The sequence below is a fragment of the Sus scrofa genome, chromosome 1 (assembly GCF_054392235.1).
Source record: "Sus scrofa isolate SSC_HxYL_T2T_F1_AM1 chromosome 1, Sscrofa_HxYL_maternal_Yorkshire_Landrace_v2.0, whole genome shotgun sequence".
Classification (NCBI taxonomy): Eukaryota; Metazoa; Chordata; class Mammalia; order Artiodactyla; family Suidae; genus Sus; species Sus scrofa.
Genome location: NC_139383.1, coordinates 109,086,965 through 109,114,365, shown reverse-complemented (window position 1 = coordinate 109,114,365; position 27,401 = coordinate 109,086,965). Strand labels below are relative to the sequence as shown.

The 27,401-nt window shown below is 43.6% G+C and overlaps 1 protein-coding gene and 1 long non-coding RNA gene across 6 annotated transcripts in view; both read left to right on the top strand.

Annotated features, from left to right (window-relative positions):
* The window catches only part of MYO5B (myosin VB), a 386,641-nt gene that overhangs the window by 20,831 nt on the left and 338,409 nt on the right, over positions 1-27,401 (top strand). The window lies entirely within an intron of this gene.
* LOC146406288 (uncharacterized) lies at positions 4,502-14,299 on the top strand. The gene is made up of 2 exons (XR_014808986.1): positions 4,502-10,273; positions 11,607-14,299. It is a non-coding gene; the product is annotated as an uncharacterized LOC146406288 (long non-coding RNA).

The window sequence follows — 27,401 nt, the reverse complement described above, 5'->3', positions numbered from 1 at the left end:
AATAGGGTTACACAGGTGGGAAGGAACACTGATGCCAGTGTGGGCTGGTCTGGGCTGTGAGCCCTGAGTATGAAGCTATGTCTTGGAGAGATGTCCATTTTCAGCTCATCATGTTCACTAGAACTTGCCGTGCCCACAGCTCACATGTCTTCCATTCTTGGTCTCAGTTGGTCGGGCACCACTGTATAAGAGTCACAAATATGTGAGAATCTTCGTGATATCAGGCACAGTGCTGGGTGTGAAAGGTGCGTGAGGCGTGGTCCTCATTAACTCAGTGATATTCTGTGTAATAAGTACCATCCAGGTGTAGTGAATGAAGGAAGCATTTTACCAAGGTGACAAGAGTGGCAGGATGTGCAGTAGGCAGTTGTCGTAGTTCCTAGGCTATCATGGCAACTCCTAAGACAGTAGTTTGGGAGGAAGTCTCTGCTCTCCCTCCTGTCAATCCCTCAACAGGCCCTTCTACCTCCTGCCTCTGAGCGTGGAGAAGGGCAGGTCCCCCCTATAGGACCACCCTGCAGTGGGCAGTGATGAAGCTCAGACAAGCATCATCCTGGGGCTTCCAGCCTCCAGAGCTGTTCCTTCCTTCTCTGAGCTGCTCAGAGCACACTAGAATGGGGGCACCATTGTCCACGTGGAAAACTGCTTTTCCTCCCTCCAGCCACAGGGGCGCAGGTCTGCAGATAGGAGAGTGGGATGGATGTAGGGGTGATAGTCTGATTGGATGGGCAGGACAGGACTGAAATTTGGTTTGGGTAGCCCTTGAAGAAGGAGAAAACATCAGAGTGATGTCAAAGAATGATTCCCATAAATTAACGTGTCATTTGAGGAGGAAGGCAAAGATGGGGGAATATAAAAACCTGAACAAAATGTTTATAAGCTGTTACAAGGGTTTGTTTATTGTATTCTACTTTTTAGAGCATAAACATAGTGTATTGCCCAAAGTAGGGAAGAATATTTGCATGAGTTTTATCAGAGCTGCCTCTAACACTGAACTGAACCTGTGTTAGAGCTTATTCCTGAAAACAAAGTTAATTTAGTACCAACTTGTATCCATAAAGTTAAGATTATCTTGATTTACATGGTTGTTTTGCTATTTTGACATTGCTTTAAATGGTATCTGTGAATTTCTTTCAAGCTTGGTGTTCATGATCTCCCATATAAAATCGTACTTTTAGGAGTTCCTATTGTGTTTCAGCAGTAATGAACCCAACTAGTATCCATGAGGGTTTGATCCCTGGCTTTGTCAAATGGGTTAAGGGATCCAAAGTGGCTGTGGCTGTGGTGTAGGCCAGTGGCTGTGGTGTAGGCTGGCAGCTGCAGCTCTGGTTCAACCCTTAACCTGGTGATTTCCATATTGCCACAGGTGTGGCCCTAAAAAGCCAACAACAACAACAACAAAAAGATACTTTTATGAATAAGTGATAATGATGGTTTTTTTAATTTTTAAAAATGTTATGGCTGCATCCATGGCATATGGAAGTTCCCGGGCTAAGGGTTGAATCGGAGCTGTAGCTGCAGGCCTACATCACAGCCATGGCAACACCAGATCCGAGCCACATCTTTGACCTGTGCTGTACCTTATGGCAGTGCTGGATCCTTAACCCACTGAGCGAGGCCAGGGATTGAACCCCCATCCTCACGGAGACTATTTTGGGTTCTTAACCCCTGAGCCACAATGGAAACTCCTTAATATGGTTCATCGGGTGCTGATGCACTAATATGACTTAGGGTGACTTCAAACATAACCAGAAATACAGGCGAGAAACCTGTACTGGTAACTTTTTCACCTCGGATGATAAATGAAGATCATAAGAGTGCACAATTGTCTTCTAGGCAAAAAAAAATTGTAGTTGCTTAAATGGTTGTAGCCTTTGGAAGAGGCTATTGATTTTATGTGCTATAGTGAGATTGCTATCACATTAACCTCTTTACAACCTCTTTCTTATCAAGACAATGATATACAATAATGAGTCTTCAGAATGGAAGTTTTGCAGAATTCTTTGTGTGAACTGTGCCAGTGCTGGCTCTTGGTTGGCCATCGTGAAGTATCAGGCTGGATTGAGGGCCAGGTGTGGAGGGGAGAAACAACTTGGAAGATGTGAGAAAACAGGCTTCCTTTGAAGAGAACTAAGTAATGGTGGCACTGACCTGCAGCTTAAATCTGGCTCATGGATACGCTGAAATATCAGGTAGGCAGCATGTGTGCTGGGCAAAATCGAACAATTCCCAAGAAACCAACCAACTAGAAAACAAAAAATCAGTTGTGTGTATGATCAGTCTGCTCCATGAGGATATTATGCCTTGGAGTGAGGGTGAAATGGAAGGAGGGATTCTGTTTCCCTTGGGCAGCTGGGAGCCTCTTGATGTGAGAGGCTCTAAAGTGAAGTGAGCTTCTTGAAGTGTCTCACTGTGATGCATAGTGTAAGATATTCAAGGGTAATTTTGGGACTGTGTGATTTTTGCTTTATTATTGACTTTAGAATCAAGCTTCATCACCCCCCAACATGTGACTCCACTCCACTCTATTCTGATGTTAATGACGTATTTTTAGGAACTCTCAATAGAGTGAGAGGTAGCTGCCTAGAAGAGAGAGGTGCCTGGAAACTATGGTGTATGAGGAACAGCTGGGGGCCCAGGGTGTATATGCCAGAGAAAAGAGATAGAATCTTGAAATAGTACTGCAATGTTGTGGAGTTCATGTGTTTTCTGTCTGAGTTCGTCTGAAGATCGTAGTGCCTAACAGTGGGTATGCTGTAGGGAGGGAGGTTGAACTTGGGGCCCAGGAGCACATGGCCAGTCAGCACTCCCAGCAGTGGAAGGGGCTGCCTTGTACAGAAGTGAGGGCTTCATCTCTGCAGGTCTTAGCAGGTTGGGCCCCCTCCAGCCAAGGATGCCATAGGACCCCTTGAAAGGTGGCTAGAAATGACTGCTTCTGGGGAAGGAAAAAATGCAAGACTACAGTGAAAAAAAAATAATTACAAATAAACAGTAGAAGGGAAAGAAGGAAGGAAGGAGTAAAACACTAGGTTCCACTGATCTATAAAAGGAAACCTAAAGAAATTTGCTTTATGGTTTTTGTTTCTCTTAGAGAAATAGGTTTCCAACTTACTTGAATTTATTCTAACTATGGGAATTCTTTTTAAAAAGCTTTATTGATTCAGTACAAAATAGTTTAAAATGTGCTTTAGTTCCATGCTTTGGAGGTGGTTATTTAGTGGTGGGAGGTAGAAAGGCAATGTGAGAGGACCACCTGTTGGCTTTCTTTTAGGAGGAAGCTGTGCAGGTTGCAGGTTGGATGCAGACAGGAACGGGATGAGAATGAATGAAGAAGGTTAGAGAGGAAGGGTGATCAAGGTGGAAGAGGAGTGTGAAAGTAGAGCAGGCACAGTGTGGGTGCTGCCACAGACTGGGCTGGTGCCCTCTGGAGCCCTTTGTGGAAAATGGTGCTCTGGTCAGTCCTAGAAGAAACACAGCTGCAACAAAGTGGGGTCAAATCCCCTGAGAAGCTGGCTGGAACCCGATTTGCCTTTTTGTTGTTGTTTTTGTGGTTGTCGTTGATGTCTGTTCCCTATATTGCTCTGAAAGCTGATGATTTAGCTCCCATCAGTGATAGATCCAAGATGTACTGACATCCTGGCTTGCCTGGCTGCCTTCTCACTCCTCCCGTTGTCACTCTGCTTGTCACTGGATAGGCACCCTGGCCTGGGGTGTGTTCTTCTAGGAACAGGTCCTGCTGTCTAAGGTCAGATGCCTTCTGATGTCGCAGCATGTCTGCATCAGGCAAATCACGAGCACCCATTGTGAGACATTTGTATAATCAAATGAAAGAGCAGTAAGGTGTTTTCTACTTCACCCATTGTGCATCAGTGTCTAAGAGTATATCACTACCCTGCCCTGGTCTCCTGACTTTGGCCTAATTTGGCCTAATTTTGTGAGGAGGAGGTGGCTTTGGAGGAACCACAGTGAGTTGCCTTCTGCTTTTCTCCTTCAGAAAATATTAGCACTTTATTCTTTTTTTTTTTTTTTTTTTAGAACTTTTTTAGATCTGCGTATTTTATTGGATGTAATTATACTTCAATTATAAAAAGAAGTCCCAAATTTGGGCTTTTTTGACAGTATCTTCAAATGAGGTTCAACATAGACTCACATAGACACACTTCGTATAACTTCATGTAACTTTAAGCAGGGGATGCCTTTTTTTCTAAATATTTGCTATACGTAAGGATTGGTTACATAAGGATTGGTTATTTTGTATATAGCGTGATTGTTTTGTGTTTTTGTGTAAGTGTTTTCTATTCTTTTATTATTAGTCAAATATAGTTGATTTAAAGTGTTTCGTCAAGTTCTGTTGTACAATAGGGTGACCCAATCACACACATTACCCTGTGCTGTAGAGTAGGATCCCATTGCCCATTCATTCCAAATATAACAGTTTGCATCCCCCAGACCCCCCAAATGCCCATCAATTCCACTCCCTCCCCTTTCTCCCACCCTGCCCGGGAACCCCAAGTCTGCTCTTCTTGACCATGATCTGTTTGTTTTTTGTTTGCTTATTTTTTATTTTTGGATAGGATTATCTGTTCCATATTTTAGATCCCACAAATAAGTGATATCATAAGGTATTTGTCTTTCTCTTTCTGGCTTACTTCATTTAGTATGAGAGTCTCTAGATCCATCCATGTTGTTGCAAATGGTATTAGTTTGTCTTTTTTAATGGCTGAGTAATAGTCCTTTGTATTAGCACATCCTCTTAATCCATTCATCTGTGGATGGATATTTAGGTTATTTCCATGACTTGGCTATTGTGAATAGTGCTGCTATGAACATAGGGGTGCATCTGTCTTTTTCAATGAAAGTTTTGCCCTGATATATGCCCAGCGGTGGAATTACTAGATCATGTTGTAGCTCTATATTTAGTTTTCTGGGGTATGTCCATGCTGTTTTCCATAGTGGTTGTACCAATTTACATTCCCACCAACAGTGGAGGAGAGTACCTTTTTCTCCACACCCTCTCCAGCATATGTTATTCATTGACTTGTTAATAATGGCCATTCTGACTGGTGTGAAGTGGTACCTCGTTGTAGTTTTGATTTGCATTCTCCAATAATTTGTGATATTGAGCATTTTTTCATATGCCTGTTGGCCATCTGTATGTCTTCTTTGGAGAAATGTCTATTTAGGTCTTCTGCTCTTTTTCAGTTGGGTTGTTTTTTTGTTGTTGAGTTGCATGAGTTGTTAGTGTATATTGGAGATGAGGCCCTTGTCTGTTGCATCATTGGCAAAGATTTTCTCCCATTCTGTGGGTTGCCTTTTTTTTTTCCCCAGTGGTTTCCTTTGCTGTGCAAAAGCTTTTGAGTTTGGTCTATTTGTGTCTTTATTGTCATTATTCTAGGAGGTGGGTCAGAACAAGATGTTGCTGTGATTTATGTCAAAGAGCATTTTACCTATGTTTTCCTCTAGGAGTTTTATAGTGTCTGACCCTATTTTTAGGTCTTTAATCCATTTTGTGTTTATTTTTGTATATGGTGTTAGATAGTGTTATACTTTCATTCTTTTACTTGTAGCTTTCCAGTTTTCCCAGAACCATTTATTGAAGAGGCTATCTTTCTTCCATTGTTTGTTCTGTTCTCCTTTGTCATAGATTAGTTGCCCATGGGCACTTGTGTTTATATCTGGGCTTTATATCCTATTCCATTGGTCTATATTTCTGTTTTTGTTCCAGTACCATATTGTTTTGATGACTGTAGTTTTGTAGTATTGTCTAAAGTCAGGAAGCTTGATTCCTCCATTTTTGTTTTTCAATATTGCTTTGGCTATTCGGGGTCTCTTGTGTTTCCATACAAATTTAAAAATGTTCTGTTCAAGTTCTGTGAAGAATGTCTTTGGTAATTTGATAGGGATTTCATTGAATTTGTAGATTACCTTGGGTAATATAGTCATTTGGACAATGCTGATTGATCCAATCCAAGAGCATTGTATATCTTTCCATCTGTTTGTGTCATCTTTGATTTCTTTTGTCAATGCTCTATGATTTTCAGAGTATAGGTCTTTTTTGTCTCTGTAGGTTTATTCCTAGGTATTTTATTCATTTTGTTGTGATTGTAAATGGGATAGTTTCTCTGATTTCTCTTTCTGATATTTCATTATAAGTATAAAGAAATGCAGTTGATTTCTGTGTATTAATTTTGTAGCCTGCAACTTTACCAAATTCATTCATGAGTCCCAACAGTTTTCTGGTGCTGCTTTTAGGCTTTTCTAAGTATAGTATCATATCATAGGCAAATAGTGATAGTTTTACTTGGTTTTTTTTTTTCCAGTTTGGATTCTTTTTATTTCTTCTCGGATTGCTGTGGCTAGAACTTCCAAAACTATGTTGAATAATAGTGGTGAAAGTGGACATCCTTGTCTTGTTCCTGATCTTAGTGGGAATGGTTTCAATTTTTCACCATTGAGAATGATGTTAGATGTGGGTTTTCCACATGTTTTTTTATTATTTTGAGGTACATTTCCCCTATCCCCATACTCTGGAGAGTTTTTATCAGAAACGGGTGTTGAATTTTGTCGAAAGCCTTTTCTGCATCTCTTTTATTCTTCAATTTGTTGATGTGGTATATCACATTGACAGATTTGAGGATATTGAAGAATTCTTGTATCCTGGGATAAATCCTACTTGATCATGGTGTATGATCCTTTTAATATATACTTGGATTCGGTTTGCTAGTATTTTGTTGAGGATTTTTGCATCTATGTTCATCAGTGATACTGGCCTATAATTTAATTTTTTTGTGTGGTGTCTTTTTCTGCTTTTGGTATCAGGGTGATGGTGGCCTCATAGAACATGCTTAGGAGTGTTCTTTCTGTTATTTTTTGAAAGAGTTTCAGAAGAATGGGTGTTAACTCTTCTTTGAATGTTTGATAGACTTCACCTGTGTAGCCATCGGGTTCTGGACTTTTGTTTTATGGAAGGTTTTTAATTCCATATTCATCAGCTCTTTATTCTTAAAAGCAATATTTTATCTTTTTATATACACTTGATGCTTTACAAATTGTGCTCCCCTTTAGTTGTCATCTTTCTTGTTACCCTCTGAGGTAAGCAAAATAAAGGAGCTTGAGACCCTGACTGCTAAGCAACATACTCAGAACTTACTCTGCAAGGCAGGTGTGGAATGCAGGGTTGCAGTCCCTGAAGTCATGCTTTTGGCACATAGCTTCCTGGGGGTGTGTCTTATAGAAATGATGGGCTAGTGGGGGTGGGGAGGATCATCCCCTGCATACTTGATCTGTGTGTGTGTGTTCATTTCTGGAGACGAAGCAGCTTGTCTGTCTCTAAAGGTGTTACGTTCTGTGTCACTCCTTATATTCCTGGCTATTTTTCCAGTTTATGGTATATTGGTGTATTTATTTATTTATTTCAGAAGAATTAATTTTTGTTTGTCAATTAAGTAATTGATTTTTTATTACTTGATGAATTTATTACATTTATAGTTGTACAGTGATCATCACAATTTAATTTTAGAGGATTTCCATCCCACAACTCCAGTGCATCCCCCTACCTGCTGAACTGTCTTTGTTGGAAACCGTAAGTTTTTCAGTCTGTGAGTCAGTATCTGTTCTGCAAAGAAGTTCATTGTGTCCTTTTTTCAGATTCCACATATCAGTGAAAGCATTTGATGTTGGTGTCTCATTGTCTGACTGATTTCACTTAGCATGACAATTTCTAGGTCCATCCATGTTGCTAAAAATGCCAGTATTTCGTTCCTTTTAATGGCTGAGTAATACTCCATTGTGGATATGTACCACATCTTCTGGATCCACTCCTCTGTTGATAGACATTTAGGTTGTTTCCATGTCTTGGCTATCACAAATAGTACTGCAATGAACATCAGAGTACAAGTGTCTTTTCGAGTCATGGTTTCCTCTGGATAGATGCCCAGGAGTGGGATTGCTGGATCAAATGGGAGTTCTATGTTTAGTTTTCTGAGGCATCTCCATACTGTTTTCCACAGTGGCTGCACCGATGTACAATCCCACCAACAGTGTCCTAGGGTTCCTTTTTCTCCACACCCTCTCCAGCACTTCTTGTTTATAGACTTTTGGATGATGGCCATTCTGGCTGGTGTGAGGTGGTACCTCAGAGTGGTTTTGATTTGCATTTCTCTAAATAATGAGTGATGTTGAACATCTTGTCATGTGTTTTTTGGCCATCTGTATGTCTTCTGTGGAGAACTGTCTGTTTAGATTTTCTGCCCATTTTTGGACAGGGTTTGTTTTTTTGGTTTGGAGCTGCAGAAAGTGTTTCTACATTATGGAGATGAATCCCTTGTCAGTGGATTCACTTGCAAAGATTTTCTCCCATTCTGTGGGTTGCCTTTTCATTTTGTTTAGGGTTTCCTTCGCTGTGCCCAAACTTTTAAGTTTGATTAGATCCCATTTGTTTATTTTTGTTTTTATTGTCATTACTCTAAGAGGTGGATCTGAGCTGTTGCTGTCATTTATGTCAGAGAGTGTTTGGCCTCTATTTTCCTCTAAGAGTTTTACAGTGTCTGGTCTTATATCTAGGTCTTTAATCCATTTTGAGTTTATTTTTGTGTATGGTGTTAGGGAGTGTTCCAGTTTTATTCTTTTCCATGTGGCTGTCCAGTTTTCCCAGCACCACTTATTGAACAGGTTGTCTTTTCTCCATTGTATCTTCTTGCCTCCTTTGTCATAGATGAGTTGGCTGTAGGTGCGTGGGTTTAGTTCTGGGCTTTCTCTCCAGTTCCACTGATCTGTATTTCTGCCTTTCTGCCTTTGTGCCAGTACCATACGGTTTTGGTGATTGTTGCTTTGTAGTATAGTCTGAAGTCTGGGAGCCTGATTCCTCCAGCTCCATTTTTCTTCTTCAGGATGCCTTTGGCTGTTCTGGGTCTTTTGTGCTTCCAAATAAACTTTAAAATATTTTGTTCGAGTTCTGTGAAAAATGTCCTTGGTAATTTGATAGGGATGGCATTGAGTCTGTAGATTGCCTTAGGTAGTATAGCCATTTTGATAATATTAACTCTTCCAATCCAGGAACATGATAGGTCTTTCCATCTATTTGTGTCCTCTTTGATTTCTTTCATCAGCATCTTATAGTTTTCAGAGTTACAGGTCTTTTGTCTCTTTAGGTAGGTTTACTCCTAGGTATTTTATTCTTTTGGATGCAGTGGTAAATGGGATTGCTTCCCTAATTTCTCTTTCTGATCTTTCATTGTTAGTGTATAGAAATGCAGTCAATTTCTGTGTATTAATTTTGTAGCCTGTGACTTTGCCAGATTCGTGGATGAGCTTTAACAGTTTTCTGGTAGAGTCTTTAGGATTCTCTAGGTATAGTATCATGTCATGTGCAAATAGTGACAGTTTTACTTCTTCCTTTCCAATTTGGATTCCTTTTATTTCTTTTACTTCTGTGATTGCTGTGGCTAGGTCTTCCAAAACTATGTTGAAGAGTAGTGGTGAGAGTGGACATCCTTGTTTTCTTCCTGATCTCAGTGGGAATTCTTTCAGCTTTTCACCATTGAGAATGATGTTAGCTATGCGTTTGTCACATATGGCCTTTATTTTGTTGAGGTAGGTTCCCTCTATGCCCACTTTCTGAAGGGTTTTTATCAGGAATGGGTGTTGGATTTTGTCAAAGGCTTTTTCCACATCTATTGCAAGGATCATATGGTTTTTACTCTTCAGATCGTTAATGTGGTATATCACACTGATGCCCCCCCCCCTTGTAGCTGAAGGCTTGCTGTAGGCTTCCTGATGGGATGGACTGATGCCTCTCTTTTGGTGTATTTAGGCTCTGACAACAGAAGTGCATGTTGTTTTGCTGTGTATGTTAAGAGGTGCATGGTGTGATGGAGGAAGAATGGGACTCTCCACTTAGAGTTTTGGCTTATGTGACACTAACAGTGATGCTTCTGGACATTGTTTATCTAGGGCAAGTCATTGTATATGCCTGGGCCCCAGTTTCCTCATTTTTTTTCTTTGATAGCCACACCCATGGCATATGGAAATTCCCAGGCCTGGGATTGATTCTGAGCTGCAGCTGCCAACCTATGCTGCTGTTGTGGCAATGCTGGATCATTTAACCCACTGTGCTGGGCCTGGGATTGAAATGGTGCCTCCACAGCCACCCAAGCTGCTGCAGTCATATTCTTGACCCACTGTATCACAGTAGGAACTCCCCTCATCTTTTGAAGATCACTTGGGTCTCTTCCATCTGTAAGAGTGTGTGAAAGTACCCATCTTTCTGAATCATGTGCTACACATGTTCTAGGCCCAAGAGATTCAGTAATGAACAAGCCAACTGCTGCGCTCATGGACCAGAATCCAGTTATGGAAGGCAAGCTAACCAAAGTGCCAGGTATTGATAAGCCCAAAGAGAAAAATCAAGGCAGAGAAATGGATTGAGTGGGTGACAGAGAAGGCATCTGAGGGCCTGACTCAGCAGAGGCCTGAATGATGAGAAGCCACTAGTGCAAGGACCTGGGAGAGAACATCAGAGCAGAAGGTTGAAAAAATAGCAATGCTGGGAGTTCCTTCATGGCACAACGGGTTAAGGATTTGGCGTTGTCCTGCAGCAGCTCAAGTTGCTGCTCAGGGCTCATGGGTTGGATCCCTTGTGTGGGAACTTACCCCTGCCATGGGTGTGGCAGCCTCCCCCACCAAAAAAACCTAGCAGTGCTGCCTCGTCCAGATTTTTTCCATATTCACCCAGAGTGAAATGGTTCTCCCTGAAAGTGTGAGTGTATGGCTTTCCAAAAGTCACCACTTCTGAATGAAGGAGGCTGAGAAACAAGCTGTTTGTTGCTATTCCTGTTTCTCCCCAGGCTCTCCCATCTGGTAAGTGGCATGATCCGATTAATCCTCCAGGGCTTAATCCTTAGGCCCCAGATTTGGGCATCCTCCCCCCACCCCCAGTCTGCCTGCAGGCCCTGTTGACCTGACTTCTAAGCAGAGCTCAGACCCTCACTTTTTGCCCCCTCACTACTGTCCACCCTCCAGGTCCTCCAGGTCTCTGGCCTGAATAGTGGCAGCCATCTCTTAATGGGCTTCTCTGCTTCTCCCTCCTCTCCATCCAGTCTGTGCTCCACACAGTAGCCAGGTCCTTCTTGTAAAGTGTCACTTGGATTCTCTCACTCCTTTGTTTGAAACCATCTAGCTGCTTCTCTTTGCTTTCAGAAGAAAATCCAACCCCCGTTGGGCCTGCGGGGCCCTATGTCATCCGGCCTTGCTTGCCCTGCCCTTTCTGTCCTGTCTTCCTCATCTGTTGGTTCTGTCGCTGTGGGCCACCTCCTTGCTTATTCACTGAGCACTGCAGGCTGTTTGTTACCTTAATTCCTTTGCCCTGGGCCTTCTGCTCTGATGTTCTCTCCCAGGTCCTTGCACTAGGGGCTTCTCATCATTCAGGCCTCTGCTGAGTCAGGCCCTCAGATGCCTTCTCTGCCACCCACTCGATCCATTTCTCTGCCTTGATTTTTCTCTTTGGGCTTATCAATACCTGGCACTTTGGTTAGCTTGCCTTCCATAACTGGATTCTGGTCCATGAGCGCAGCAGTTGGCTTGTTCATTACTGAATCTCTTGGGCCTAGAACATGTGTAGCACATAGGAGGTGCTTGAGAAACATGTTTTAAAACAAATAAAATGATGTTAAAGGTGTGCTTTATAGAGTAATGCTACCATGGGGAGACTCCCCTCACTTTTGATTTTTCGGTGTTAGAATGAGGGAGATACACTCCATCACTGAGCAGGAGAGTTCTGCTGGGTTGCTGAGCCTGGCCAAAGCTCACCATGTGAGGGCCTCATCGTGTGGGAATATATTGGGAACTACAGTTCCCCAGGCCTGGACATCAGTGTACTTTCTTTTCTGGCCAGCCTCTTGGCATCCCTTCCTTCCTTCCCTCATACTAACATGGTGGGGATTGTCCTAGTGCAGGTTTGCTTAATGAACACAAGCCCCCAGGCATCATTACAATGAGGGTCTTTGCTGATTGAACAGTCTGAGCAGCCATCCTGGTTAGAGCCTCTTTAGGACCCATGTATAACTTTTGGTAAATAGGCACAAAGGAGGAAGGTCTTTTGCAGTGTTTTCGAATCTAGTTTTGGATTTGGCTATTAGGTGAGGAGCCTCTTCTCTTTTTTTCCTGGTAATCCTCTCTTGGGTTCATTTTGAAGGCATAATGTGGGTTGGAGTTTAGTACTCACTAAACAATAACCATTTGCGATGCTGGACTGCCCTTCTGGGATCAGCCACATTCTCGTGTTGACTTCCTGACAGAAACTTGATCTTGACAAAACCCCTTCCCTGGGCAATCATGTGTCTTGGTATGAAGCAACACTAGAACCCTTCAGAATTCTGGACTTCTTGTCACAAGAGATAGACATATCTTTCGTCCAAAGCCAGGTCAAAGCCTCTCAGAGCCCGAGTATCATGACTGATACACTGTTGGTCAATCATTGCTGTGTGTGGTCCACTCTTTCTACTGCAGCATCAGTCCACTTATTTTCTTTTTTTTTTAATCTTTAATTTTTTTTCTTTTTAGGTCCTCACCTGCAGCATATGGAGGTTCCCGGGCTAGGGATCAAATCAGATCACAGCTGCCAGCCTACACCACAGCTCAAAGCAATACCAGACCTTTAACCCACTGAGCGGGGCCAGGGATCTAACCCATGTCTTCATGGATACTAGCTGGGTTCATTTCCACTGAGCCACAACGGGAATTACCCCACTCAGCATTTTCTGAATGACCTTTTCTGTGTCTGTGCTGTATCTACTTGGAGTAGACATTCTCACAAGTTCGTTCTCTCAAGACCAAGGTCAAATTTTAGCTTTTCTCATAAACCCTGCCTACCTCAGCCTAAGGAAACTCTCCGCTCTGTACCCTGAAGTAGTCACTTGAAATGATGTCCATACATTACTTGGTCTTGGCAGTGGCTCATATCTTTATCTCGGGCCTCTCTGCTCCTGTCATTGGTCTGCAGTGGTCTGTTGTTTATTTCTTGGGTAATTGCTTAACGTTTTATGTATTTGCCTTATCTCCTCAACTTAGCCAGGAGGGCGGAGACCACACCAAAGGCCCAGTGCTATGCCATATATAACAGGCGCTTGGCATTTTCTGATTTGAGCAGGGCTGTATCTCCAAGCATTGGAGATGCTTTTATTAATGCAGTTTTGAAGGTCCTGGAAAATCCTGAGGGGACTACCTGCCAGGAGAGTCTCTGGGAGGCAGGTGTAGGCTCACCAGGCAGAGCAGTATTTTTGTACCTTTGCACTTCTGAAACAGGAACAAGAAGAGGAAGATGGATGGGTGCTGAATTTCCTGCGTGTCCTTCTAAGCTTCGGTCAAATGCATGCATTTCTTCCTGCTTACTATGTTCTGACCTTGTGTTCTAGCCATTTATAATACAGTCTTAAAGCAGGAAATGTTAAAAACTGACAGTGTTGTTAATGATATACTGGGCGGTTTAGGCGAAAGAACACTGGATTTGGAGTCATGGCTCAGAATTCTTGTCACATTTTGGCAGTTTCTGCACTGTGAGGACATGGGCAAGTGGCTTACTCTCCCTTGACTTTGCTTTCATGTGTGTTAAAAGGACACAATTCAATTTATCCCACAGTACAGTTGAGAGTAAGAATGAAATTAAAATCATGGTATGAAGGGAACTCTGAAAAGGAAGAAGAAAGGGAAACAACCTAAATGTCCATTGACAGATGAGTGGATTAAGAAGATGTGGTACATATATACAGTCGAATATTACTCAGCCATAAAAAGACAAATTAACACCATTTGCAGCAACATGGATGGAGCTAGAGACTCTCATACTAAGCGAAGTAAGCCAGAAAGAGAGACAGGTATCATATGATATCACTTATTTGTGGAATCTAAAATATGGAAAAGATAATCCTATCTAAAAATAACAAGCAAACAAACAAAAACAGAGCATGGCCAAAAGGAGCAGACTTGGGGTTCCAGGGTGGGGAGAAAGGGGAGGGAGTGGGAGGGATGGGCATTTTGGGGTTTTCTGGGGAGGCAAACTGTTATATCTGGAGTGGATGGAGTATTCTGCTGCACAGCACAGGGAAATGTGTGTGATTGGGTCACTTTGTTGTACAACAGAACTTGATGAAATGTTATAAATCAACTATACTTTGATAATAATATAAAAATGAAAAAAAAGGAAAAAGTAAGGAAGGAATACTGGACCAATGGGAGGTATTATGATGATAAAAGTAAGTTGTGCTTAGAAATATGTGGTATAAAAAATAAACAGAAAAAAGAAAAATGCAATGTAATTTGATGGCTAGGAAACAAAGTTGAATTATAAATAGCTGTTTGCAGACGTCCCCAGTTTATTGGTAGGCTATATTCTAAGTTACTTTAAGTACAGTGTCGGTCTGCATGGGCTGCTGTGACAAAGCACCATAGGTTGAGTGGCTTATAAACAACAGCAACTTGTTTCTTTTGGTTCTGGAGGCTGAAAGTCCAAGATCAGGGTACCAGCATGGTCCGGTTCTCTTGAGGGCCCTGGGGTATCTCTTCTAAGGTCCTAATCCCATTCATAAGGGCTCCACCATCATGACTTAATTACCTTCCCAAGGCACTTCTTCCTAGTGGCATCACTTGGGGGTTAGGATTTCAACATCTGAATTTGGAGGAGACACACATATTCAGGCCATATCATTCAGCATTTGGGATCTTCCTCATGGAGACAGTGTTCTAAGTGGTGAGCCAGTTGAAAAGCAAGCACTGAAAGTCTACTTAACTCATCCTGTATCCACAGCAGGTGCTGTTGTACTACACAGATTGTACACAGAGCCGTTTTCCCGTTTCTCTGGGAAAATGCCTTTGAAGAAGTCTCCTGTCCCACTTTCATCACCTGTCTATCAGAGTGCTGCCTCTAACCCAACCTCACTCCTCCTCCCACATAGCATGAAGCTCTCTGGGCTTTAGGTGGAGATGCACCTGCTGTGGATTCTGGCCAGGTTTTCTTACCGCTTGTTGCTGCATAAAACACACAGCTTCTAGGCCACTTCGTTCCTGGAATAAGTCACAGCTTTTCCATTGCTTCTTGGTGGGTTTTTCAGTCAGTGATAGTGGGAAAATAGGAATGGCATAGTAGTGCTCTAGCTATTAAATATATTACTTCTGATCACTTTGGTTGTGAGTGACAGAAACCCTACCATTGTGGCTTGAACCATTATGGGGTTTGTTTTCCACCATAGTAAGTGTGGAGGTGGCTAGTCCAAGGCTGATGGGGCAGTTCTGCAGCTCCTCTTATACTGTTCTGCTCTCCTTACTGATCTTGAGACTTCATCCTCAAGTCAGCATGCCTGTGTCCAGGCAGAAAGAAGGTGGAAGGGTAAAGAGTGAAAGCTGCCTTTTTCTGTTAAAAAAATAGTATATGCATGTATATAATATGTGTATGTCTATATATCTGTGTGTGAATATACAATTTTGTTTTGAAACCATTTCAAACTTACAGAAAAGTTACAATAGTAATTCAAGGAATTCCTGTGCACCTTGGGTTTCAAGTCTCCCCAGGTGACCCAGTAATGTCTCCCACAGTCAAGGATTTTGTCCAGGATTACACATTATTCCCCCTTTTCATCACTCTGGTTTCCTTCATTCTGGGTTGTTTCCTCTGTCTTGCCTTGGCTTTGTGACTGGGGGGCATTTTTCATGGTGGCAGCCCAGTCACTGTTAGAAAGGCCCTCCATTTGGGGTATATATTTAGGGCCAGATGCTGTGATGATCTCTGCAGCCTATTGGGTGGCACATTATGTCTGATTTGTCCTGTTTCTGGTGTTAGAAACTTTGATCACTTCTTTATGAGGATGTCCGTTAAGTTTCTCTTCCATGAAGTTGTTTTTTTTTTTCCCCTTTGTAAAAATTTTTTTGTGGGAAATTCTTTGAGATGATATAAATATTTTTCTTACCTGACTTTCATTTACCAATCTTATTATCTTGCTATTCCTTAAATTTATTTTTAACATGGTGGTTGCCACATAGTGACTTATTACCATCATTCCTTCTCCATTTATTTGTTGGCTTCTGTTGTACAGAAGTGCTTTCTCTTTTCCCCATATGCATCCATTTATTTATTTAGCTGTACAGGCTTGTGAGCTTGTGTTTTGTTCAGTGGGCGATGGCCATTTATTTTGATGTTCAGGTTGTCCCAGATGAAGCCAGTGGGCGCTCCTTTGATGTGACCTCTGTGTCCTCTTGGCATGTTCTCATCACTTTTCACCACAACACCATGTTCCAGATTCATTTTGTGTTTCACTGCCCCAGCCCAGAATCGGTTGTTGCTTTAAGGAGCCATGGTTCTTTTAGTGGAGAGTAGTGCTTGAAAATCAATTTCTATGCACCTAGTAAGTGGTTGCTCAGGAGTGTTGCTGACCCCAGGTCTAATGGTGGCAGAGCTAGGAAATGATTATGGGTACACAACCCATCCTGTATGCACATGTACCCTTAAGATTTTTAACATAAAGAAACAAGTTTGCACCAGTACCTTCAAATCCAGGGCAGCCTCACTTTGCATATTTGTACTCCCCTTCTCTGGAGGCTTGCTTCCAGTATCTCAACCTTGGGTGTGTGGCCAGTCTCCTAGCCTGGCTAGAGGACCCCTACTCATTTGTATTTGGGCCCTGACTCCAGATCTCTATGTGGGCCTTACCACCTCTTCCTCTAGGCCATCTGCTTGTTCAGGCCTTGGGGCTTTGAAAAAAAACATCTTTATTCAGAGGTAATTGTAGATTCATATGCAGTTGTAACAGGTAAACAGAGTGATTCTATGTACCAATTTCAATTTGCAATCTCCATTTCCCCCCAATGGCAATATCTTGTAAAACTACAGTTGAAAGTTGCAACCCGGATTTTGTCATTGATGTAGTCAAGGCACAGAATATTTCCATCAACACAAGGATCCCTCCTATTTTTTTTTAACAACCACACCCATCTCCATCTGCCCCCACCCCATCTTTAACCTCTGATAGCCACTGATCCATTCTCCATTTATAGTTTTGTCATTTATAGTGTGGAATCATGGTTTGTAATGTTTTGGCTTTTTCTCTCAACATAATTCTCTGGAGATTTATTTGTGCTGAGTGTATTGATAATTCATTCCTTTTTATTGCTGACTATTATTTCATGCTAAGAATGTACCACAGTTTAACTGTTCTCCCACTGAAGGATATAGGGGTTGTTTCTAGTTAATGGCTGTTATAATAAAGCTGCTGTACACCTTGGTATACAGGGTTTTTTGGGTATGAGTGTAAGTATTCATTTCTGAGAAATGCTCAGAAGTACAGTTGCTGGTTTGTATGGTTATGCATGTCTAGTTCTTCAAGAAACTGCCAAATGTTAGAATAAACTAGTTTCTCTACACCGTCATCAGTATTTCATGTTACCTTTTAAAATAAACTTTTATGGAGTTCCTGTCATGGCGCAGTGGTTAATGAATCCGACTAGGAACCATGTGGTTGAGGGTTCGATCCCTGGCCTTGATCAGTGGGTTAAGGATCCGGTGTTGCCGTGAGCTGTGGTGTAGGTTGCAGATGCAGCTCAGATCCTGTGTTGCTGTGGCTCTGGCATAGGCCAGCGTCTACAGCTCTGATTAGACCCCTAGCTTGGGAACCTCCGTATGCTGTGGGAAGCAAAAGGCAAAAAGACAAAATAAATAAGTAAATAAAATAAACTTTTATTTTGGAGCCATTTTAAAGAAAAATCATGATATTTAGCGTTCCATTGTACCCTATGCCAAATTTCCCCATTAACATCTATTACTGTGCTACATTTGTTACAGTTAATAAACCAATATTAAAATGTGATTAACAAAAGCCCATACTTTTATTCATATTCCTTTAATTTTTACCTGGTTTCCAGGATGGTACTGGTATAACCAAGAGGCAGGGGGTGGGGGAGCCCCAGATGATGTCAGATATTGCAGGGGACAGGGGATCTGCAAAGGGGCCCCTAATGGGGGCAGCTCTTCCCATCCATCGTGGGAGACAAAGGGTCTATAGGGATGTTCCTGGAAGAGACAGCCCCTATTCTAAAATGCCAGGTGTCAAAAGTGTCCTTCCTTTCCTGGGTCTTCTGGAACTACTGGCTTCTGAAAGGACCTCAATAAATCACCTTGTCGTCTGATTTTCCACATTGCTTCCTTAGCTGTTTACCAAGTCTGACTTACAAGGATGAAGCCTGGGTGTGCTTTGGCAGTTTGAAGGAAGCGATGCATGTGGAGAGGTCCTGCTTCTGATGCTTTTAGAGGATGTAATGAAACCGAGAGGGGCCCAATCTCGATTGGGCTGGTGCCTTAGGGGTTAGCATTTTAGTTAGCAATGTATCAGTGCAGTGCTGAATAATTTAGACGTAACAAAAAGCCACCCAAGATCCCATGAGGTCCTTCATGGTGCAATATAGATAACCATAGAACCTCGCTTTATGTGGAGTTTTAGAACTTGCTCTAATGGTGTATTTTACTTCTGAGTTGTTGGTTAAATCTTGACTGTAAGCCCCCAGGGCAGCAGTGGCCTTTATCCATAGGTTTTTACAAATGATGAAGTGTTTTTGCCTCACAGATGGGGCCAGATGGCAGATGGGCTTGGCTTTATTTATTTTGGAGACTTGAACATTCAAATTATATATACTGCTTTAAAAAATTGAAATGAGCTCCAGGCATGGGAGATAATCTCTTGACTCTGGGTCATCACCTGTCTCAGCTGGGGAAGCAGGGCCTCGGATCTCAAACTAGATTTTTTTTTTTTTTTTTTTTTTTTTTTTTTTTTTTTGCTGTACCCACAGCCTGCAGAAGTTCCTGGGTCAGGGATCGAACTTGTACCACACCAGCAACCTGAGCCACAGCAGTTACAATGCTGGGTCCTTAACCACTAGGCCACCAGGGAACTCCTCAAAGCAGATTTTTTCTTTTTTCTTTCCTTTTTTGTAGGGCCTCACATGCGGCATATGGCAGTTCCCAGGCTAGGGCGTGAATTGGAGCTACAGCTGTTGGCCTACACCAGAGCCACGGCAATGCAGGATCCGAGCCACCTCTGCAGCCTACACCACAGCTCACAGCAATGCTGGATCCTTAACTCACTGAGTGAGGCCGGGGATTGAACCCATGTCCTCATGGATACTAGTCAGTTTCATTACATGATGGGAGCTCCCAAACCAGATCTTAAAGAGCCAGTAGAATTTGTGCCAGAGGACAGCAAGGAGGAAAAGTATTTCCATGACCTTTCATGGGATAATCAATTCTGATTTGTATCATATGGCTATTTGTGTCCAGTGACTTATTTCTCATCTGCTGTGGATCGAGCCTTAGAGACGGGGATGGTTGACAAATAATGTCTAGATTGAAGGGGGCGGTTAAGTGGTATGGAATTGAATGTGGAACTGAGGGAGATGAGAGAAACAGATGCCAGGGGTCCTTATGCCACCACATATGTAACTTAAACCTTTTTATTTCAGAGCTTGGTACTAGAAAGTCTCATATGTTAAAAAAAAAAAAAAATTGTCCTTGGTACCTGGAGTCATGTGATACCAACATTGTGCAGGAGGCACGCAGTAATGGTCTTCGAACTTCCAAAGTGTTGAGTGCAGACGAGGACTCAGAAGTAGAGGAGACCTTGTACAACACACTGAAAGAATTTTCCTAAGGAAATATTGTAGATTTTTTTTTTTTTTTTTTTTGGTTTTTAAGGCCAAACCTGTTGCATATGGAAGTTTCCAGGCTAGGTATTGAATCGTAGCTGCAGCTGCCAGCCTTTGCCACAGCCACAGCAATGCAGGATTCGAGCCGTGTCTGCGACCTACACATGCAATGCCAGATCCTTATCCCACTGAGTGAGGCCAGGGATCAAACGTGCATCCTTTTGGATACTAGTCAGTTTTGTAACTTGCTGAGCCACAATGGGAACTCCATGTGGTACATTCTTTGATCTTTGTTCAAACAACCCCACCTGGGTCATGCTTGCCAGGGTAGCAAGTCCCTGAAAATATGCTTAGAGTTAACTTGTATAGGTCTTTAATATCCTTTCCAGAGTGTTCTTTTAGAACTTTTTTGGCATCTTTTATATTCACTTAAAAGATTGAACCCATTGATTTAGTATATGCATTTGGTTTGGCAGTTCTTTCCAAATGAAATAAAAATTGACATCCAGGATTGTGATCTTCATAAGTGAAACATTGCATATTTCTACTTGGTTTTACTAAACTGGACATGCAATGGGTCATAGTCGTGGAGCGGAGGCGGGGAGCTCCAGTGCCCCCTTTACTTTCCCAAAGCCGTGCAGTGATGGTTTCTATTGGTGGTGTTTTCATGAGACATTTAACTCAACCTAATCTCATGATGAGGAATCTTAGGCGGTCAAAACTCTGAACTAGTCAGTGGTTTCTCTTGATAGGGGTGGCAAGTGGGAGTAAGGATGGAAATTTTACTTTATATTTTATGCACAAAGCAGTACAGTTTTTTATTTTATTATATTTTTTGTTTTTGCTTTTTAGGGCCACACCCACAGCGTATGGAGGTTCCCAGGCTAGGGTGTCGAATTGGAGCTGTAGCCGCCAGCCTACACCACAGCCACATCAATGCCAGATCTGAGCCACATCTGTGACCTACACCACAGCTCACGGCAACACCGGATCCTTAACCCACTGAGCAAGGCCAGGGATGAAACCTGCATCCTCTGGGATGCCAGTTAGGTTTGTTACTGCTGCACCACAACAGGAACTCCCTCAAATTTTATTTATTTGCAATGAGCTTGTAGAGCTTATAGAACTCTTAAAGTTCTAATACTTTAGAGAAAAGTTACCAAGCTAACTTCTGTTTAAATATAAGGTTAAAGAAAACGATCAGATTTGCTTGTACCTGTCTTTTCTGTGTCTTAACTGAAAAACTAAACATGGCCATTTCAGAAAATAATTTGGGCCTCTGTTAGCAATGGTATCCATCAGTTACGTGAATCCACTTGGGGGGTCAGTCATGAAATGTGTGGCCAGCAAGTCCTGGGGCCAGTGTGCATTCTGGGGAAGATATAAACGGCATGCTACCTGATACCTGGCGAAAGGTAATGACTCCTCTGGTAGCTGTTAAGAGGAGGACAGCGACAAGTTGTGGTCAGAGTTTAACCCTCACTTTGGGAGAAAATGTTTGTGGGTGAACCATCCAAACCTTGGGGTGCAGGAGAGCCATCCACTAGCCTTGGAGCTTGATGGAACCATCTACTGCCTTACCTCAGCCATCTCATTCCTCTGAGTGAGCAGACCCAATGGACAAGGAGACTCAGGCTGGCCCTGGTTTCCCAGTTACTTAAAATGGTAATCAGTGTCATTCTGGTAGATGTGTGTCTCCTGAGATGGTGACCAGCTGGCTTCCCGGGTCTGCACAATGCAGCCATCCTCTCTGGGTATCCCCCTGAAAGGTGGGGATCGTGCCTGGCACAGAAGAGACCCCCCACAACCCTGCCAGATACATGATGAGCTGTAGCCCCTCCTGATAGAAACTTATAGCTCGTGGTATGTCAGGACTGAGTTGACTCCCGCTCTTGACATTTCTCAACCCAGCTTTGGCCCCAAGGAAGGAATATTTTGTGCTTGCTCTCTCATTTTTCTTTTCTTTCTTTCTTTTTTCTTATTTTGGTCACCTCATGTCATACGGAATTCCTGGGCCAGGGATCAGATCCAAGCTGCAGTTGCAATGTATGCCATTGCAATCTATACTGTAGCTGCAGCAATGCTGGATCCTTTAACCCAGTGTGCCAGGCCAAGGATTGAACCTGCGTCCTGGTGCTGTAGAGATGCTTCTGGTCCCTTTACACCACAGTGGGAACTCTGTGTACTTGTCTCTCTTGATAGAAGCTAAATTTTAAGACATCATCACACTTTGAAAACCTTCTTGATTTTATTAAACAAATGTAATTCTGCAGGAGGCACTGAGTCATAGACATGGTGTATAATGTACAGGTGCCTTATTGAGAGGACAGTTCTCTTAAATGAAAGTCCTGTTAAATAGGGCAGGGTGTGCTCAGCTGTCAGTTAAGCTACCTGTCTTCCTGAGCAGACTAACCCGTAGCAGGTGGGATGTCTTGGCAGCCATGACAGTAGTGTCATTGGCCAGGCTGTGTGTGACCATGGGAAGAGATTAGCACCCATAATAAGGTGGGGGCTTTAAGAAGCACTTTGAGGCCTGAAATAAAGGGTGAAAGTGAGACCTTAGTAATCTTCATGAGTAAGCACTTGAATACAAGGAATAATGCAAAAGGTACCCTGGTTAGGAGTGGTGAATCCCCAGACAGCCAGCTTCTGTGGTCTGAGTCCTGCCTGAGGACTAAACAGTCACTAAAACCATCTTGCGGGTTTCAGGCAGAAGAAAGAGACTAGGTTCCTTGAATATTTCTTTCCCTGGAATGTTACACATGCACTAGTGTGAAGTATTTTGTGATGCTATTTGTGTTAAAAAACAGTAGGATTTGGAAAAAACAGTAGGATTTGGAGTTTCCACTGTGGTGCAATGGGATCAGTGGTGTCTCTGTAGCACCAGGATACAGGTTCAAGCCCTAGCCTGGCACAGTGGGTTAAAGGATCCAGTGATGCCACAGCTGCAGCATAAGTCATACTGCAGCTCAGATCTGATCCCTGGCCCAGGAACTCCGTATGTCATGGGGTGGCCAAAAAAGACAAAAAATATTAGGATTCTGTTCTTGCCTGCATGGCTAACATATGAAGTTTATAGAATTTAGATGTTGGAGACCATCAAGTCTGTGTTGGGGATCTCAGAGCAAATTCACGTTTGCATCACACTCATGCCTCCTTTCTCCTGTTACTGAGGTAAGCAGAGTAGCCACTGAGAGCCAAGGCTGGCACAGAGGGCTGGCTCCATGGCTTACTTGTTCATCCTGATGCAGCTTGAATAAGCCTGGTCTGTGCTGAATGGAGTGCTTTCTAGGAGGAGATGCTGACCGGACCTGTGACTCTGTTTTTTGTTAGGAAAGGTGCTCTCAGTCCTATCAGAAATGCCATGCAGAGAGTTTCCCACAGTATCAGGCACCTGGGCTGCTGGTGGTGGCTGGAGATAGTGAAATAAGATAGGAGGGGAGACTGAGATTTTGTGCCCCAGGAGAGTCGTGCTCCGTTTCTGCCTAGCACTGCTGCCAGGGGTTCCCTTTCTCTTTTGACCTGGCAGGTTGAGAAAGTAAAATAGCCTTGCAAATGAAGTGTGCAGGGCCGGGCTGACATTGCCAAGGAGGAAAAGCAAAAGGTGCATGGGGCCCCTGTTGCTGGTCTCTTGGGAGAGCGGAGGGCACACAGGGGCGAGACAGCTGACTGAGCAGCAGCCAAGCTCACCACTCCCTCCAGCTCTACCTCAGGGCGGATTAATTCCTTTGCTTGATTTTTCCTCCTTTGGAGAGTAACTGGGTGGGATGGAGAGGAAGGGAGTAAATATAAGCAGGCTTGGCTGGGCCTCTTGTTCACTGGAGGCCTGACTATAGGAGGTCTTGGATCATCTTGTGTCTCAGAAAGCTGACCACCTTGGTAGCTATCTGTTTCAGAAGATCTGATTGCGCTGTGTCCTGTCAAGTCATTTCTGTCATTAGTTATAGTTGTGTAAACGCCGAACAAAGAAAATCATCGAAACGTAAAATGTGGTTGCCCCAATCAGTTTGTAAAAGGGTGGGAAGGTCTCTGCCAAGGCCACTTAGCTTTGACTGTGGACGTCACTGTTCATACCTTGCAATGTGAGAGGGAGATGCTGCCCAGCGAGGGTCAGCTGGTGAGACTTGGCTTCTAGTCGCCTGGATGGTGCTCTGTTCACCTCTGGGTTGCAGCCGATGCTGCCTTAGGAGGGCTGACTCAGTGTAGGGCCTGGGCACCTGTGGACACCCCATAATTTGATCTGATGTTCTTTAGCATCAGTCCCTGATGGGGATGTGGTTGAGGCCTTTTAGAATATGCCACAGTCCTCCTGACGACCTGGTGTTTGCCTTCTCTCATAGTTCCTTGAGGCTGTGGTTGAGTAGTGCTGGCAATCGCATATGAAATTTGCTCTTTAAAGGCAAGGCGTCCTTTATGGAAAGGCTGTCTCACTAGGAGATCTGCCTGGTCTTTCCAAATTGTTTAACAACATAGTAGACACTCTTCTGCTGTCCTTAACTTGAAGTGTCAAAAACTGGGCACAGGGATCCCTGTTTTGAGGGGTGATGACATTGAGCAGTATGCCAGTGTTTGGCAAGAACTTGATTGGAGTGTTGGGGGGCAGTGGCTGTGAGGGGAGCTTCTTAAGGTTCTTTTCCTTATGCTGTTTCTGTCAAAGAATGTTAAATGCAGAAATTTTAGAACCTGATTCAAAAAGAGTCTGGGCCAGGCAGAACATTTTGAGAAAGATGAAACTGCAAGTTAGAAACACAGGAATTTGACAATGTGTGCAGCCTCCTTGCCAGGGGTGACATCTCTGCCCTCTGAGAAACCCTGTGGCCAGAGAGGTGGCCGTCTGCCTGGCACACAGCCTGCCTCGATGTGTGTTCCTTTCCATGACTACCCCCTGCCCCCCACAAAAGGATTCCAAACCATTTGAGCAAAGAGCTGGTGACCCTGCCCTTGGCTAGGCGCCCCAGCCTCCCAGCTTCTTCGGGTCGGCATCTTTGAATTCTTCAAAAACAACAACGACAACAAAAAACAAACAAAAAAACCCTCAAAACAAAAACCCAAACACCTCATGCTGTTTTTCCTGTAGGAACTTTCACCCTTGCCTTCAGTTTGGCAGCAGGGAGGGACCTTCTCCCCGATAGAGCTATGTCTGACGGTGTTCAGAACCTCTGAACTCTTGGCTTGGCATCCTGGTTGCCCCATGACGGAGACTTTGCTTCCATGGACACTTTCTGGGGTCACTGATGTCTCTCCTTCAGTGAGGTGGCAGGGCTGTGGCAGGCAGGGCCAGGGCTGTGCCTGGGTTCCTCAGTCTGAATTTTTTTCGGGGAAGTAGGGGGGATGGTAAGTGCTCTTATGCTCCAGGAAGCCTGTCCTTATAACAGCTTCCTCCTCAATCCCTGCAGTGCCTCCATCCTAGTTACATAATTGAAGGTGGTGGGTGTTTAAGAGGAGTTAATCTTTTTTCTGCGTCAGATCGGGAGCTCCACAAAGGGGCAACCATGACTTTGGATGCCTTGAGCCCTGCCCCCAACAGTGAGTCCTGTACCCTAAGAGGGACAGACAAACTGAAGCATCTTGAGGAGAAAGGCCAGCATGGGGAAGGAGGCAGGAAACCAAACTGTGTGAGAAATGGTTGAAGTTTTTGCTGGAGAATGAGTTCAGACTGGGTTGGTGTTGGTAGTTGGGGTAGATATTGGATGTGAACTGTCTCCATACGGTTCTGAGCTTAGTGTGGGACTGAGAGTGGAGTGGGGAAGGGCAGGGAGTGTTGATGTTATGGAGGATTTACTTTGTGCCCGGCCTTAAGATCTGTTATTTCCTCTCGCTGAGGTCACAGCTGTGGTTAGTGGGTGAACCCTCAGGGAGAGAGATTCCGGCCCAGTCTAAGACACAGCTTTCAGAAGACTGGAGTGGTCTACTGAGCTCCCCTTGTGCTTCTACTGCTGGAGTTGAGGGCTGGTTGGCCTTTTGTGGCTTGCCCACAGCATGTATTCAGTTAAGGACCATTCTTTCCTGAGACAGTCCTTGCTTTGGGGGGATCAAAATGTCTATTCTGGAGGCCATTGCTGGTGGTCTCTGAAATTAAGTAAATATTAACTAGTCTATGGATTCTTTTTTAGAGAACAGGGCTGCCTCCCAAGACCTACCTGTAAGACCCCCTTGACCCCTGAGGTCCTATGCTGTGGCCTCTGTAAAGGTAACTCTTAGAGAAATTCCCATCGTGGCTCAGCAGAAGTGAGTCTATTAACCATGAAGACACAGGTTTGATCCCTGGCCTCGCTCAGTGGGTTAAGGATCAGGCACTACCGTGAACTGTGGTGTAGGTCGCAGACACGGCTCAGATCTTGCATGGCTGTGGCTGTGGCTGTGGCATAGGCCTGGGCCCATAGCTCTGATTTGACCCCTAGCCTGGGAACCTCCATGTGGCATGGGTGCAGCCCTAAAAAGAAAAAAAAAAAAAAAAAAAAAAGAGACAGTCTTAGAGAGCCTGGTATATAACCTTGCCCTCTGGAGATGTCTTCTAAACATTAAAAAAAAAAAAAAAAAAAAAAAAGAAGGCACTCATATAAAGTAGAATTGCCAGGAGAGCAATTACCCTGGGTTGATCCAAAGTTAAGGATGTGGATGCACATGTGACAGAGCCCATTGCTGTTTCTGCTTCTATCTTTCTGTTGAATGTTCTTGCCTGACATTTCATCCTTATGTAGGAAGTATTGACCTTGGCACGTTGTGCATGGCGTGTGGTCCCGTGAATGTGAGAGGAGACCTTCTCCTGTCTCTGCATAAACCCTGTTCCCCTTGTGGCTCACCAAAACCCAGCTTCGTTACATTTATTCTTGAGTGTGTGCTTTTCCTAATTCTGCAAGTGTGGATCAAGGTTGAACAGAAGAGTTCCTTCCATCTGAAGCTCAGTCTGGAGTAGGGCAGCAACAACACAAATAACACCAGATAGGCTACACAGAAGAGGATGCAGGAGCTTGTATCCGTTAGGGCCTAGAGTGCTCTAAACAGTGAGACTTGGAAGACCTTGAAAAATGGGCAGGTGGGAGAAGGGCGGTTCTGTGGCTATAGAGTGACATAAAGGCCTGGAGATGGAGGACAGTGAAGGGTTGTCTTCGGAGCAGAAGTTCCTGCTGGGACATTTAGGAAGCGCGTCTGTATAGGTGCGATGGTGGGGTAGGAAACTGATGTGATGTGGGCAGAGGAGGGAGCAGCTGTGTGAGAGGCCAGGTGGTGTGATGGTGCAGGCTGTGAGTGCAGCCTGGAGCCGGAAGTCTGGGCTCTGATGCTGTCCAGCTGGGGGACTTTGGATGTCACTTAGCCTCTTCCTGCTTGAACTTTCCTGGTTCTAAGCCCTGAAAATTGGTTGTGAGGGTCAAGGAAGATAATAAGCACCTTGAAAATGCCAGGGGGTTTGGAATGTATGAAAAGTTTTCTGCATGGTTGGAAATCATTACATATCTGAGTTAGGAAGTGGAGGAAAGCATCTTTCTGATGCATAGGGAGGGGGGAAATGTGTATTGCAACAGAACTTGTGTTTGATTTCTTTCTTTTTTTTTTTTTTTTTTTTTTTTTTTTTTTTTTTTTTTTTTATCTTTTGTCTTTTGTTGTTGTTGTTGTTGCTATCTCTTGGGCCGCTTCCGCGGCATATGGATGTTCCCAGGCTAGGGGTTGAATCGGAGCTGTAGCCACTGACCTATGCCAGGGCCACAGCAACGCGGGATCCGAGCCGC